This window comes from Macrobrachium rosenbergii, chromosome 10, assembly GCF_040412425.1.
Source record: "Macrobrachium rosenbergii isolate ZJJX-2024 chromosome 10, ASM4041242v1, whole genome shotgun sequence".
Classification (NCBI taxonomy): domain Eukaryota; kingdom Metazoa; phylum Arthropoda; class Malacostraca; order Decapoda; family Palaemonidae; genus Macrobrachium; species Macrobrachium rosenbergii.
The window spans coordinates 19,398,191-19,412,399 of NC_089750.1; the positions used below are offsets into that span (position 1 = coordinate 19,398,191).

Here is a 14,209-nt window from a genome sequence, read left to right on the forward strand (position 1 = left end):
ATGGTAATCCATGAGAATGTTTTTGAGTCCAAAATAAGTGGGATTGACTGCCATGTGTTTAATTTTCAAGTGAATTCTAAGGTCGCTTGTAGTGTCATCCCTGTTTTAATGTTTTCTTAGAGCCATAAAATGTGAATTACTTAATTACTTATCTACATATGATACTGTATATGATAATTGCTTCTTTATGAAACACAGCATAAAGTTGCCTTCTTGTTAACCCATTCGCTTGATTATGGGTTTATTATATTAAACTGTTCCAAATCGTAAACAATTAGATATTTAAGAATTATACTTAACTGGCTAGATAAAGATTGTACTTTTGTGTATTGTTAATATATATCCTTTTTGGAGTAATTGCAATGTGTAGCTCCAAATCACAACTTTTTCGGGAGTATAGTGTACTGGTTACTCCATTTTCTCTATTTAATGAATGTTGATCAAGTAGTTAGCATCATGTTCCAAAATTCACCCTTGCTTAACAAATCCTTCAAACCAGACTTGTTAATTTGATTGTGATCTGTGTAACTGCTTCATTTTTATAAAACATATGCTTGCAAGGTACAAGGAATTGTCTTCTTAAGAGCCTGTTAATTTACATGCTGGTCTGTCATTGAAGGTTTGACATTAGAAAGCATTTGCACTTGTAGGAATGAGTTTTATCTCTCACATTAAATGAACGGTCACCACTTCTTTCACCATTCTTTTTCTTTCTTTTGTCTATAATTTTTACTGTATCCAGTGTTTTTATTGCTGGAGTTGTTGGCCTTGAGGGGACTAACAGCATCCCAGTTCATTAGCTACATTATTTACATTTTGCTGGAATCAAAATTTATCTCGATTTAGCCTCTTGGCAGGTATAGCATTACAGATCTCTGGAGTTAAGACTGGGACACAGTTGTTATTTCTTATGTCCCATGATGTCTTATAATTCTGCAGAAATCAACAAGCTGCCCAACCAATGCTTCCATTCCTGTACCTAGCAGCGTAGAAAGTTAATTCCATGCAATGTTAGGATGGATTGGAAGTCTCCACATTTCTTTTATTCAGCCGCAAGCATTGGATAAGATAACTAATAGGAAGAGAGATAATAGGAGGGGTCTTCATTATTTTATTGTTTGGTAATAGAATTTCCACAAAACTCCAGCTTATTACATGCTTCTGTCTTTCTGTCTGTTTAGGTCAAAACCTGTAACTCGATTTTTGACCTGTTCCCTTCGTCCAATGGACTTGAAATTTTGCATGATTACTCAATCCCAGTGACAGTACAACCTTATATGATCAGTAGGTCAGCAGTTACGTATAGTGACCTCTCCCAGTATCTCGGGATTTGTATGAAAATCTTCAGATTTTTCATACCTTCTTTGACTCGGTAGAATAAGTTAGTAACTCTACGGATTTTTCAAACCCATCTTTGGCTTGACAGGATATCATGCTCAATTTTTTTAAGTTGCAATCATAAATCAGTTGCAATTTCTGTCGAAACTAAAAAGTATAAAATATAAAATATAACAAAAATTTTTCAAACACTTTTATTTAAATGCACCAAAAAGAAAAATTTTTTTGAAACTCCAGGATTTTCGTACAATTAATTGCGTCTACAAAAGTAAAAGTTCAGGCACCAAACATGGAAGGAAATGCTACAAGAAAAGAATTAAATTTTTTTTATTTCTTGTAGCATTTCTTTCCATGTTTGGCACCCACCCTTTTATTTTTGTAGATGTGATTAATTCTATGAGAATCCTTGTTCTCAAAAAATTATTTTTTACTTTTTAATGCATTTTAATAAAGCGTGTTTAAATTATTTTTTTTTCCCAGTCAAATCCATCATTCTTGAGGCTGTCGGGTATTGTTTTTCTGGTTGTCTTTAACCAAAGGCTGTTTGTAGCCCCATTACATCCAACATGCCCTTTAGCATCCTTGTGCCAGACCAGTGGGGTTGTGCTTGCAGTTTATGTCATCAACAGCAAGTTTTTTGTAGACTAATGTAACTTCAGATGGGCATCTTCTTGAACCATGGGTATAATGAGATATAGTTTTATCTCAGAGTTCTGCTTCCCATCCGCTTTGTAAATTTTCATTTTGGGAAAAGGTGGTTTGTTTCTTGAAACTGTAATTGAGAAAGAATACCGTTTCAGATTGCACCAACAAATAGGAACTCACCCAGAGTCTGTATGAATAGTCAAGAAGGTATCTTTGAGACTCCATCAAATGACCTTTATCATTGTAGTTGTCATCAGTTGAATGCATTTGCAAGATGCATGCACTCCCAGCAAGGAAACTCAAACCAAATAGTGACTATTAGTAGGTCTTAAATTTTCCAAGATTTCATCATGAAAACTAGGGGACAAAGCATGTAAATGATACCACAATCATTTACTACTATTCTTTTGACTCAAGTTTTAGGTGACAAGGAACACAGGCACTCTCCATTCTCTTGTGTTATGCATGTACAGCACTACGTGAAATCCTGTCTGATCCAAGCCTGCCCTGTCTTTCTAGGATTATTCATGAAACTACTGTAGTTTTTTTTTTTCCACTCTTGCCTTTTGCACTTTGCCAGAATTCCTTCTGGCCCAGACTGCCTCCTGTGCCTTTTCACCTTAATTTTCTTGTTTTTCACACTAATTGTCATCCTGATGCTTCATTATGCTGCTACTATAACAGAATTTCTTTTGGTTCTTAATATTTCTTGTCAAAGTCCTCAGTTGAACTAATAGGCCTTTACATGAATTTTACCACATAGCAATTCTTAAGGGAACAAATTATGTAGATGAATCATTAACCTTATTTTTGGAATGGATAAATAACAGAACTCTCTATTACATAAAAAAAAATGTATGTAGATTCTGTTAAGGGCCAATTCCTCTTTAGATCATTACAAACCAAAATTAATAATGGGGAATGTGTATAAAGAAGTATATTTATATGAGATACAGAAAATTACATAAGATGTCAAATATAATCTAGAAATTTAAATTATTAATAGTCCTTGAGCTGAAGTAATTCTGTAAGATAAAAAATCAAAATAGAATCTAGGTGGTTTTTCACCGACTTTCATATTTTAAATTAAAGCATTGTCGCTATTACGAACAAATATGCATCAGACTGAAAAAATAACAAAGTTATAGAGATAGGAATAAATTTTCACATCATTTAAAATAAAAATTCATTATGGAATACTGCATAAAAGCTAAATGACTGGCAAAAAACATTTCCACATTAGAGTGCTAATATGTATAAAAGGAAAAGCAGAGAAAAGAAAAAGAAAAAATAAAAATGTTTAAGCATCAATGGCAACTTGCATCAAATCTCTTTGCTGTAAGGCATGGGACTTGTAGTATATTGCAGCCACTCTTGAAGGAGAACCCCTTCAGTGTTACTGTGAGGGAGACCAGACCTCTGTTTTTTAGTACTGCATGAGAAGTTAAATTGTGTTAGGGAACCCCAACATTTGTGAATGCTAAAGCTCTGCAGAGTTACTGACTTGTGCTAATACTTGGACAGCAGAGTTTGAAATTCCAGTAGAGGTTTCCCTTTTAAGTAAAATTATTAAGAATGAAAATCACTGCTTCCAGCCCGTTTGTTAAAGAGAAATTAACCTAGAAATCTCTTGACATATTGATGAACCATAATTATTTTTCAAATTGTGTGTGAAAGAAATCTCAGAGACAAAGATAACTCCAAATACTGGGCTGCAAGGTGTTCAGAATCAGAATCAAGTTCCTTGTCACCTATTTCAAGATAATAATGGGGTGGGATTGCAGTAGAAGAGTAATTCTTTAATCGTAGTCTTAAGACTAATAGATTATAATTTATTGCACAATTTAACATAGTGCCAAAAATTTTTGTCTGGGTACCATATTGAAGTCTTTTCTCCTAGCAATGATGAGAAAGTTATGAAGCAAATTTATTGATGTCCAAAACATTCCATCAGTGAAGTTGGTCTCTGGTGATCTCTGATATGCTGCCACATTGCATGATGACTCTAGTAAATGATAAGGCTGGCAGCAACTTCATTTTGAATTTAGCTGTGATATGAATTAATCTGCAGTGGTTACTTGAGGTCTACAACATACGATTTGCTCTCATCAGTTACTTTCAATAAATGGTATACACTACTTCAATCTTGTAGCAACAAAAGCAGAAAATCCCACTGTAGGATTACAGTTTCGTGATTTATAAAATACAACATGAAAGTACAGTACTTTTGTCTTCAGATTAGTTTATTCATAGATGCTTAACACTTCACAGTTTAATCACTGAGTTTGGGGATGGAACTTAACATTAATAGTAGAGTAAATGATGGGACTCAAAAAGTTCTCTGTGAATTTTAATCATTTTAAATTTGTCAGAGTGCAATAGTTTCATGTAAATATATTAGACAAAACATACATTAAGGAATTATTAGTCTAAAACTTGTCTTTAATATTAAAGATGCTTTTAAGAAAGCTAAGAAAATTAATATGATTAAGACAGGAGAAAGCTAGCTAAGCAGGACAGTACTGACAACAATAAAGACTGTCAATGCAAGTCCAACTAATTTGTAAGCTTTTTTTTCTTATTGGGTAGGCTTGCACAGTATTTTTATAATTATTTACTCACAGGGAAGAACTGACCCAAGAAATGGTAATTGTGAAAATGTCTAGAATTTAGTTACAGCTAAAAAAGGTAAAGTACTGTAGTTTCATATCAAAATCTGATTACCCTTAACATGTAATTTAGTGTTAATATGAACTTGTATCTTTATTACATTGGGGAAGCCTAACATAATATGAGAGGAAACTCCTGTGCTTATGGTTTTTCTATAGTAATAGTTAGCAGAATCTGACAACCAAGTCACATTTAGATAAGAATGACTAGCCACAATGATTTTTTTTCTGAAAGTTTTAATTTACAAAGCTTGGTTGGATGAAGCCAGAGAATGCTCGAGAGCAATGCAATGGAGGCTAAAGGGATGTTGCAAAGCAGCTTTGTGTCAAGTGTTCCAGGAGTGATATTTGAATCTGAAGTAGTTGAACACAGAGAAATAGATGACTTCCAAAGTATTTTCTTACTGTATGTCTGTCATGACAAAACACTTCTGGTTCCAGTTGAAGAGCATAAATGGTCAGTCTCTGGTAAACCTGGCTGAAGCACAAGGTATTAGGGTTATATACTCAACACTGTTTCCCTCTCCCTAAAGTGAGAAATCACCCTATAGCTCACATGATGAGGGTTCCAAGGGGTGTTGTATTTGAGAGTCGTCCTTCCATATCAGATGAATATGGTTCCCAGTGCTGGGGTTTTCTCTGAAGAGTTTTTAAAGTTCCTTATCAAACATTATTTTACTTCTTTTACTGTGGGAGTGGTTAACATCACCCAGAATTCTGATGAATCTACTGTGATTACCATTATAATGAAGCTTTTGTGTCCTAATGCCATCATTATGACCAGGATTTGGTGGTCCATAATCACTGGTTCCACCAAATGCTGTATTGATTACAAGCTTGGCATTAACCAAACCATGATTGCCTTGGACTGATAGGACTCATTCAAAGAACAGTAGTTGTTGAAGTTGGCATTCTAACTACATAGGTGTATTGCAACATCAGCCACTCACTCATGTCTAACAGGTATCTGGGGTGCTGTATGTAGCTATAGTGCTAGATGACCTTGTGTAGACATCACATTATATCTTTTTTATCTTAACTCTGACAAGGATAGGTTACTTCCACATCATGCCGGTATTGAGGGGGAGGGGTCACTTGAACAGTAAAAAGATGGGTTTCTCTGTAGGGTAATATGTTGATTATAAAATTCTCACTCTGTTTTTTTCATAATTGGGTAATCTTCACTGTCTTCACAATACCCATTTTATATAGAGTAGTTTTTGAATAGGTTATTTATAACTATACTGATTGGCTAAGGTGCTTAAAAAACAAGTTTTTTTTTTTTTATACTGAATGGTTTAAGGCCACAGGTGGAGTTAACATTTTATCAGTTGCAGGTTTTAAGAAGACAGTTTATGCTCCATGTTTGCCAACACTTTTTGTATATCTGTGTCTTTGGATGGTAAATGATGTGGTCTTGTTAAAGCTGATTAATAGTAGTAGCTATAATAATGAATTTTAATTTTGCTATAGTTGGGTAAATAATGAAACAGGTTTCCATTGGCATCTTATAAGATTTTTTGTCTATTCTTTTGTGTCTTATAAAAAACACAAGTTTGGTCTGTGCTGTGTTTTAGGATAATTGTTGATATTCTAGTTTAACAAGACCATTTCATTCACATTCTTAAGACTTCCATTGGTCTGGCTGAAAGATTTGTTTTTGAAGGTGCAAATTTAGCAAGTTAAAATAGGTTTGAACTATTAGTAGGTGTAAAGAAATACAAGGTTGCAGCAAATATTTATACAGCACTGTTTTTTTTGCTGTAGGCGGTACCCCCTTCCAGCTATTTTAAGAAGATTGTTATAATTCTTTTTTTCTTGTTTTTTCTTGTTACTAATTTCAGTACTTTTTTATTTTTCAGGTAAGTTAAAGCTGGTCTCTCAAAAGTTGTGGTACTTTATTTCAGGTATGTTTATTCCTCTGTTTGAAAAAATTATTTTGTTGAATTTTTTATGTTTTCATGTAACATTGTACCTACACGTAAGTTATTTTGAAATATGGTTTGTGTCTACCCAGCGGTTTGATAACTATGAAATAAAAGCAGAAAGTGTACAGTTGTCATCAACGTCAACACCATCATCTTCAACACTAACATTTAAGTTATTACTTGTAGTTAGTTTACCCTATACACGAGTTGCAAGCGTATGGAGTGCCTCCATTCTCTTCTGTCTTGTGCACTTAATGCATGAATTCCCATCTAGTCCAGATCCTTGTGCCCTTTATCCATGATCTTTTAGGTCTTTCCATTTGTCAGCATCCTGTCACTTTTTCCATACCTGTCACTTCTCATAACTAATTGTTCCTCTCCCTTCTTGTCATGAAATCATGTTATGTCGAGTCTTTAATATCTATAGATTTTCCAGCTTTTGAACATTATACTTTCAAATAGTCATGTGGTCTTCTAGCTCACTCCTGTTTAAAATCTGAACTTTATTTTTGAAAATATTTCTATCTTTGCTGCATGTAGAAGCATATGTTTACATACCTGTCCACTTTTGCTATTTTTTTCCCATTCCTTCCCCACAAGTTTAGTTTGTCACCAAAGTATGATGCTCTATCATCATAAAATCCTCTACCTCTGTCTCTTCACTCCCCACTCATCTTGTAAATAGTCTTCATGAAAGAGCCATTGCTCAGGCATGAGCATTTGGTGATGCCATCTGTTTTATTGCTGTCACCCTTAAACTTTGCCCATAGTTATTCATAGGATCATTTTCCATGTAGGCTCTTTGTTTTGCTGCTGGTTTGATCACCATAACCTCGGTTTTGCTTACTTGTATTTTCACCCCTTATGTTATTTTATTTCCATCTTTTAGATATTGCAAGTGTCTCTTCCATTGCTTATGCTGTTAAAAATGGGTCTCTTATGTACATTAGCTCCCTGCAGCCTCCCTTCTGCACTGTTTTATAGTTTCTTCAATCACTTTGATAAACCATGAAGGACTTGGTACCTCTCTTTGGTAGTCACTTAAACTATAAAGGGCTTGGTACTTATCTTTGATGGTGACTTGTCATTTATCCTAAATTTTTCTGGAATACCAGCAGCTATCCTCATTTTAGATATTGTAGTGATATATTACCCTCTGCCTTTAATATGCCCATATGATTGTCTTGGTATTCATCAAATCCCTTATCAAGAAGCAGAAGTATACAATATAACTGCTGCTGTTTTTTGTGGTCACTCTCATAAAGATTTATGTAACTTTGCTTCCAGTATCTCCTCCCATAGTTTTATAGTCTGGTTCTCTTCCCCTTATTAATAATGATATTTAATATTTTTATGAATTCTGATACTCATTTATTTGCCATTATTGTTGTATTAATAGCTCACCAACTTTCATGAGATGGTACATTCTAAATTGGTGCCTTTTTCATATAATTTTCCTTCAGTTTGTTTTATTCTTGTGATAGAGCAGTAAAGAGGATATAGCATCTCTTACTCTCTCATATAATAGTTTCAAAGATCCCTTCCACAAATATAGTTTAAATCAGTGGCGAGAAAGGTGAACTAGCTTGGTAACAATCAGAAGCTAAAAACTGTAAAACCATTGCCATCGGTACATCTTTAATTCCACAACCATGTTTTCTCCATTAGTATTTTTTCCCATGTGTGACCTCACACTTATTCTGCGGCCTTTTACATTCCTTCTACCAGAGCTTTTTACCTTCCACTTTTAATTCTGTGTTTGCTGAAGCTTTTCTTTATACAGGCAGTTCCTCGGTTATCGGCAGGGGTTCCGTTCCGACAGCATGACAACATGCAAAAATCAGCAATTTTTGGTTATCGGCATCTCTGTTAGGTACATATCGGCACCAGTATGCGATTATTGGCGCTGAAAATCACCAATTTTCTTCGCTAGACAAGCTGCGAAAAACCAGATAACCAGTTGCCGAGCCTGCTGATAACCAGGGACTGCCTACAGTATACTCATTTTTTACTTTTTTAATAAAAGCAATCATGTGGCTTTGTATTTTAGTATGTTACCATTTTTTCTTTGACTGCTTGCATATTGTGTTCAGCCCTGGTACTGGTTCTCCCTCATTGTTTTTACAAAACCACAGCCTTCAGTCACATCCTAAAAACCAGCTGTGGACCTGATACTTTAGAACTGTCATACTCACGTGATTGAACGGGTAACCTTTCTCAAAATTTTTCTTCTTTTTTTATGGTCTTTGTATACTGTATACTGAGAAGACACACAGCATCATTTAAGTCTCCATTATCCTTTAATTTATTTTTCTAACTTCTGTCACGTTTCGCATATTTCATTTGGACGCATATGCCAACTACTTTTTTTTTTTCTCTCCAACTCCGCTACACCAGAATTTGCCAAGTGTTTTGGTTCCTGCTGTATTAAATATATATATATTCTTTACAATATCTCCAAGTAATATTTTGATTATGTACAGTAATATGTAATAAAAATATTTTTATTACAATTTACTTAAACATGACCACATAGTTCATTTCTTGATTCATATACGACTCACCCAGAGGGTGAAAATTGGAGCAGGGAGAAGTTGAGGAAATTGGACAACTAGATGGGAAGAGATTGAAGGAAACCAAGTAAAATGAAATATGCAGTGGAGCTTTAGCATGCAAAGAACTCATGGTATCCTCTACCATATGCCATGCAAGAAACTGTTAGTAATACTCTTCCTGTGGGATCCATTGGATAAAGAAGAAATTCACCTTCTAAGTCATTTAAATTAGAATATGTTATGTAAGAAATGTTATAATATGGTTTACTTTGAACTATCCTATTCTCAACTGTGAGAGGGAAATTCTCCATTGAATACCGCCTTAGTCAAATAGTGGTCTAGATTTATTACTGTCATAGTGGTATTATGACAACTTGGGCAGGTTCATCTATGTAATAAGAATAATAATAATAATAATTTTAATAATAGGTTTTATTTCAGCTCAAGGCATATACATGGAATATACAATGTAGAGACAATAACATACACAGTCTAGATACATGAGAAAACATGATAAAAAATGATAAATTGGCAATACCCACACAGTTACTGAAGAAGTATAAATAGTAGTATTCATAATAATGGTAATGACAGTGATAATATTGAGAATTGTAGAAAAAAAAACATAAAAATTATAACAATTAAAAAAAACAGATTGCATACAATTAATTTTCAGCTAGGGACCTTAGCTGGTTACAGAAGTCGGTTTTCAGAAGGCTAAATATGAAAATTGAAAATAGCAAAACTCGACAATATTATTAATCAACGTAATAATAAACATAGAAATATAATAATGATGATATTTGAATATAATAATAATAATGATAATAATAATAAAATAATAATAATAGATTCTGCTGATGACACATCATAATTGCAAAAATAGAAAATAAGTCATTTAAGGAACAGATGCCTCATTATTCCCATCTTCCACACAATTTAGGTCTTCTTGCCTCACTGCTTAGGATGCTTTGTATGAGCAAATTACTGTACTGCTGTTTCTCAGTCGGGTGATCAGACCAGACATTGTTCGCTTAACAATGATTTTCAAATTATCCAGCCGGTTTTCTGTGAACATCTGCATGGCGGAGTGATAGTGAGGAGTGTTTGTTAGGCGTCTCAGAATGTCATTGTGAACAACAGTGATACGTCTCTAGGTCTCTCGGGTACAGTTTGTCCAAAGGGAACACCCATATATACTGTAGCAGTATTAGTGGAAGAGCAGCAGTTTCATGTCTCAGTGACAGAAGGCAAACCTCCTTGCAATCATGTTGCCAGTTGCACACAGTTTATGACGCCTCTGTTCTATGTCTGCCATGTCTTTTAGGTCATCCGTGGTAATGTGGCCCAAATACGGAAATTCATGCACGAATTCCAGACAATGATTTCCGAGGAAAATTTCTGGTTCTGCAATGTGTTTAAGCGATCTCAGGAGCAGCGACATACAATGGGTCTTGGTTTTGTTGTAAAGAACATCAAATTCCTCTGCTTACTGGCAGCAAGTGTCAAGGAGTTGCTGGAAACCTTGCACTGATGGGGAAATCAGAACCATACCGTCAGCGTAACAGACGTTGTTTGTTGTTTCGTTGATAGTGCATCCGATTGGGAGTGAGTTCAGTTTGACATTCAGGGCATCTGTGTACTTATTAAACAGGTATGAAGAGAGAATGCCCCCTTGCTGGAGTCCATTTAGGGAGCTGAAGGTATACAACAATGTTACCCCATTTGACACAGAATTGCTGTGTGGAGAACCAATAACATATAATTTCAATTAAACATAGATGTGTGCCTGGTTTGTGTGGCTTTAGGAAGAGTTTCAGGTAGTTTTCTCTGTCAAATGCTTTTCTCACATCTACAAAACATAGGAAAACAGGAGAGGCTAATGGTAGGTAATAGTTCAGCACTTTCAGGATGTAGAAGCAGGTGTCGGTTGAGTGGTTTGCTTTAAAGGCAAACTGGTTGTCAGTAGTGTGTAGAAAGGGGAGAAGTCTCACAAGAAGAACGAACTCAAGTATCTTTGACTCAGTTGTAGTAATTGCAATTGGGCAATAAGTGTCAGGGTCAGCTGCATCCTTTAGCTTTTTTTTTTTATTAATGGTATTAAGTGAACTAAGAGTAGGGAGTCTCGAAGAAACTGGTGAATTATGCTTGCATTGAATAGAGCAGCTAGCAAAGTGATGACAGAATGTGAAAGCTTCAGCATGTAGACTATCACAGCCGGGCAATTTATTAGATAGGTGGTTTATGGCATTGCTGATGTTACCTGGTGTAATACAACCGGCGAAGTGGAACTGAATGTTATCAGTAGGAGGTTATCTACATCCTTTTGGTAGTCTTGATCATTTATGCAATTTAGGATAGTGCTGAAGGGATCACCCCACATTCTTGCGATAGCTTCATCACCAACGGCTTCTCTACACTGTGATAGCTTTTTAGTGTTAGGATGTAGGGATAGAATGTCTTTGCAAAGAAGAGGGTAATCGCCAGATTCTAATTTTCTAGACATTGCATCAACTCTTGTGTGCTTTTCATTCAGCTTGCAGTGCTTAAGGGCAAGTTTGAACTGCTCTCGCCTTTCTCATTAGCAATGCAAAGTACACCAAAGCATTACAATGTTAACTGTGTAAAATGTAGATAATAGAAATTTTTTCACAGTTTGGACAAAACCTTCACTCCAGTTCTGCAGTATTATGGGATATACCAGTATTACATAAGAGATATAGAACTGACATTTGGTGAGAATTGAGGATTGAGGAATAAAAGAAGGTATCCGTGACTGAGCATTCTAGCACCCTTGGTTCTCCCCCTGTGTACTGCCTAGCTCTCCAGATTTTCTGGAGATGTGCTTCTATTTTCTGCTTACTAGGGGAGTTCTTGAAGGGATGTTCATATTCTGCCACTTTGATTGTGATAATGGAGTCAAGGCTGATTGGGTTATTGCAGCATATGGTGTATGGCAGAATTGCCACCTACCTGGTGTTGACAGTGTGGAAGCAGGGACAGTGTAACTCATCTTGGAAGTCACTGCCCATATAACTAAAAGCTAACTTGTTTCGCATATCCTGTGGTCAGCCCCATGAGGGTTTGGTATTCTAACGTTTTGACCAGGTTAAACCAACTACTAATAATAATAACTATGCCATGGATTGTGGAATCTGGAACAGATTCAGCAAAACACCAACATGAAGCTCACAAAGATTGAGTAACTAGGGAAGGTCTGAAAGGGCAATGACTTTGTCAGACAATGAACAGAATCCCTCTTGTTTGCTTAATACTGCTAAAGTGTCCTAATGAAACTTTTTTATGGAGTTTACCTCTGCTGAGAAGGTTACAGGTCTGAAGGAGGTGAAAGGCAGAGCCTCCTTGGTGATGAGCTCTTCACTACAGAAAGAAGGCACGCTTACAAATAAATTCCTTGAATCTTGAACTTTCTCAGGTGTTGATCTGGCAGAGAAAACAAAGGCTTCCCCATGTGGGAATCATAACTTGTGTGTGTTCTCCTATCTTCCATGTGCTGGCTTATGTGTCAAAAGTTGTCAAAGGCTAGTCTTATCCACTTGTAGAGGAATCCTCATCATCATCTGCTTCTGAAGCCTCTCTCCATGGTATTGAGGAATGTCCAGCTGGAAAGTGTCTCGGAGCCATCCTAACACCTCTAGAGAAGGAAACCTTATCTTGCAGTGCCTGTAAGAGCCTCTCAGTTCTTGTTTTCCTGTTCTACCAAGAAAACTGGTCCTTGTTGGGATCAAAGAGTTCTGTTTGGAAGGCAGTCTCTTTAGCATCGTGGGAATAGCAGAACTCTTTGACACACCAAATGACAGGACCATAGAAGCAGTAGACATAGGACAGAGGTCAGAAGGTTTCCTGTCTTGGGTTACATAAGCCAGGTAGATTGCTGGTGAGAAAGACTCCTTCATCAATATCATATATTTGGGAAAGGAATCTTATCACTTGACGAGGAGGTCTGGATAGAAAAGCTGAGTTCCACGCCCCTGACCTCAGGTGGCAAGAAGGAAACTGGTTGAGGGGTTTGAAAAGGCTAAGCACTAACGAGGTAAATCCAAAGAGGAATTACTGTACCATGTGTAAGTGTGACTTTACTAGACTTCTTAAGGGTACCCAGTGTAGTCATCTAACCTCTGGTCCTGGAAGGCTGATGATCCATGTAAGACCAGTTCATATGATGAGAAGAATGCCCTTAGGACCTCAGTTGCACTTTTTCCCTAGGTAGAATAGCTCATGATAGCATATAGGACCCCAGTTATTACGACGGTTCCTGTTTGTGTTTGGCAAGTAGAGGGGGATGTTGATGGTCCCAGTTTTGGTGTCTTCTGGAATTGCTGCCTGATCCCATTCCCCATGGCTTGGTAATCCTGAGAAAGCAGAGGAGAGGCAAACAGAAATGCAAGCCTGACATTTGGCAACAGCAGGTTGTCAGCATAGACTGTGACGATAAACTGGTATTCAGTGAAGACAAATGATGACTCTCGGGTAAGGGACAGCATCATGAAATTTAATGTCAGTCCTCAGAAAAAGCCAGGAAGAGCAGTCTGCAAGATACGCAGAGTGGCAATCCTCTTTGCTAATTTGATCAGTGAATTGCTCACTCTGGTCCCTGTAAGTTTTGGGGGGGGATATGAGAAACCGTGATGAAAGGTTGGCACTCCTTTGTAGTTACAGATAGGGAGGGCGACACTAAGACACACTTGAACATCAAAAGTCCAGTGACAGAACCAGGCACCACAGTCAGAGCTATCGACCATGATTTGAATATGAGTTAGTCTACAGAGTATAATGCCTCCATTGAGTATGCTGTCACCTGTGGCACTCTTGCAAGTGTTTTACATAGAGCACAACTGATTGCAGCATAAGTATCTCTGTCTAGCAAAGACGTTGAAGCATTACAAGCTTGGCCTGGGTGGACCCTGACACATCTACTATGGCATAGGAAACAGTGCAGCAAACACTCAAAGCACTAAAATAATGCACAAAAATGCATATATTAGTAAACATAAGGAGCATGAAAAACTGTGGTCAGTGAAAGTATTGGTGGGCAAGAGACAGTGAGCTCAAT

General features: G+C 36.5%; 1 protein-coding gene across 6 annotated transcripts in view; it reads left to right on the forward strand.

Moving 5' to 3' along the window:
* Positions 1-14,209, forward strand: part of LOC136842526 (protein bric-a-brac 2-like) — a 312,631-nt gene that overhangs the window by 153,638 nt on the left and 144,784 nt on the right. The window lies entirely within an intron of this gene.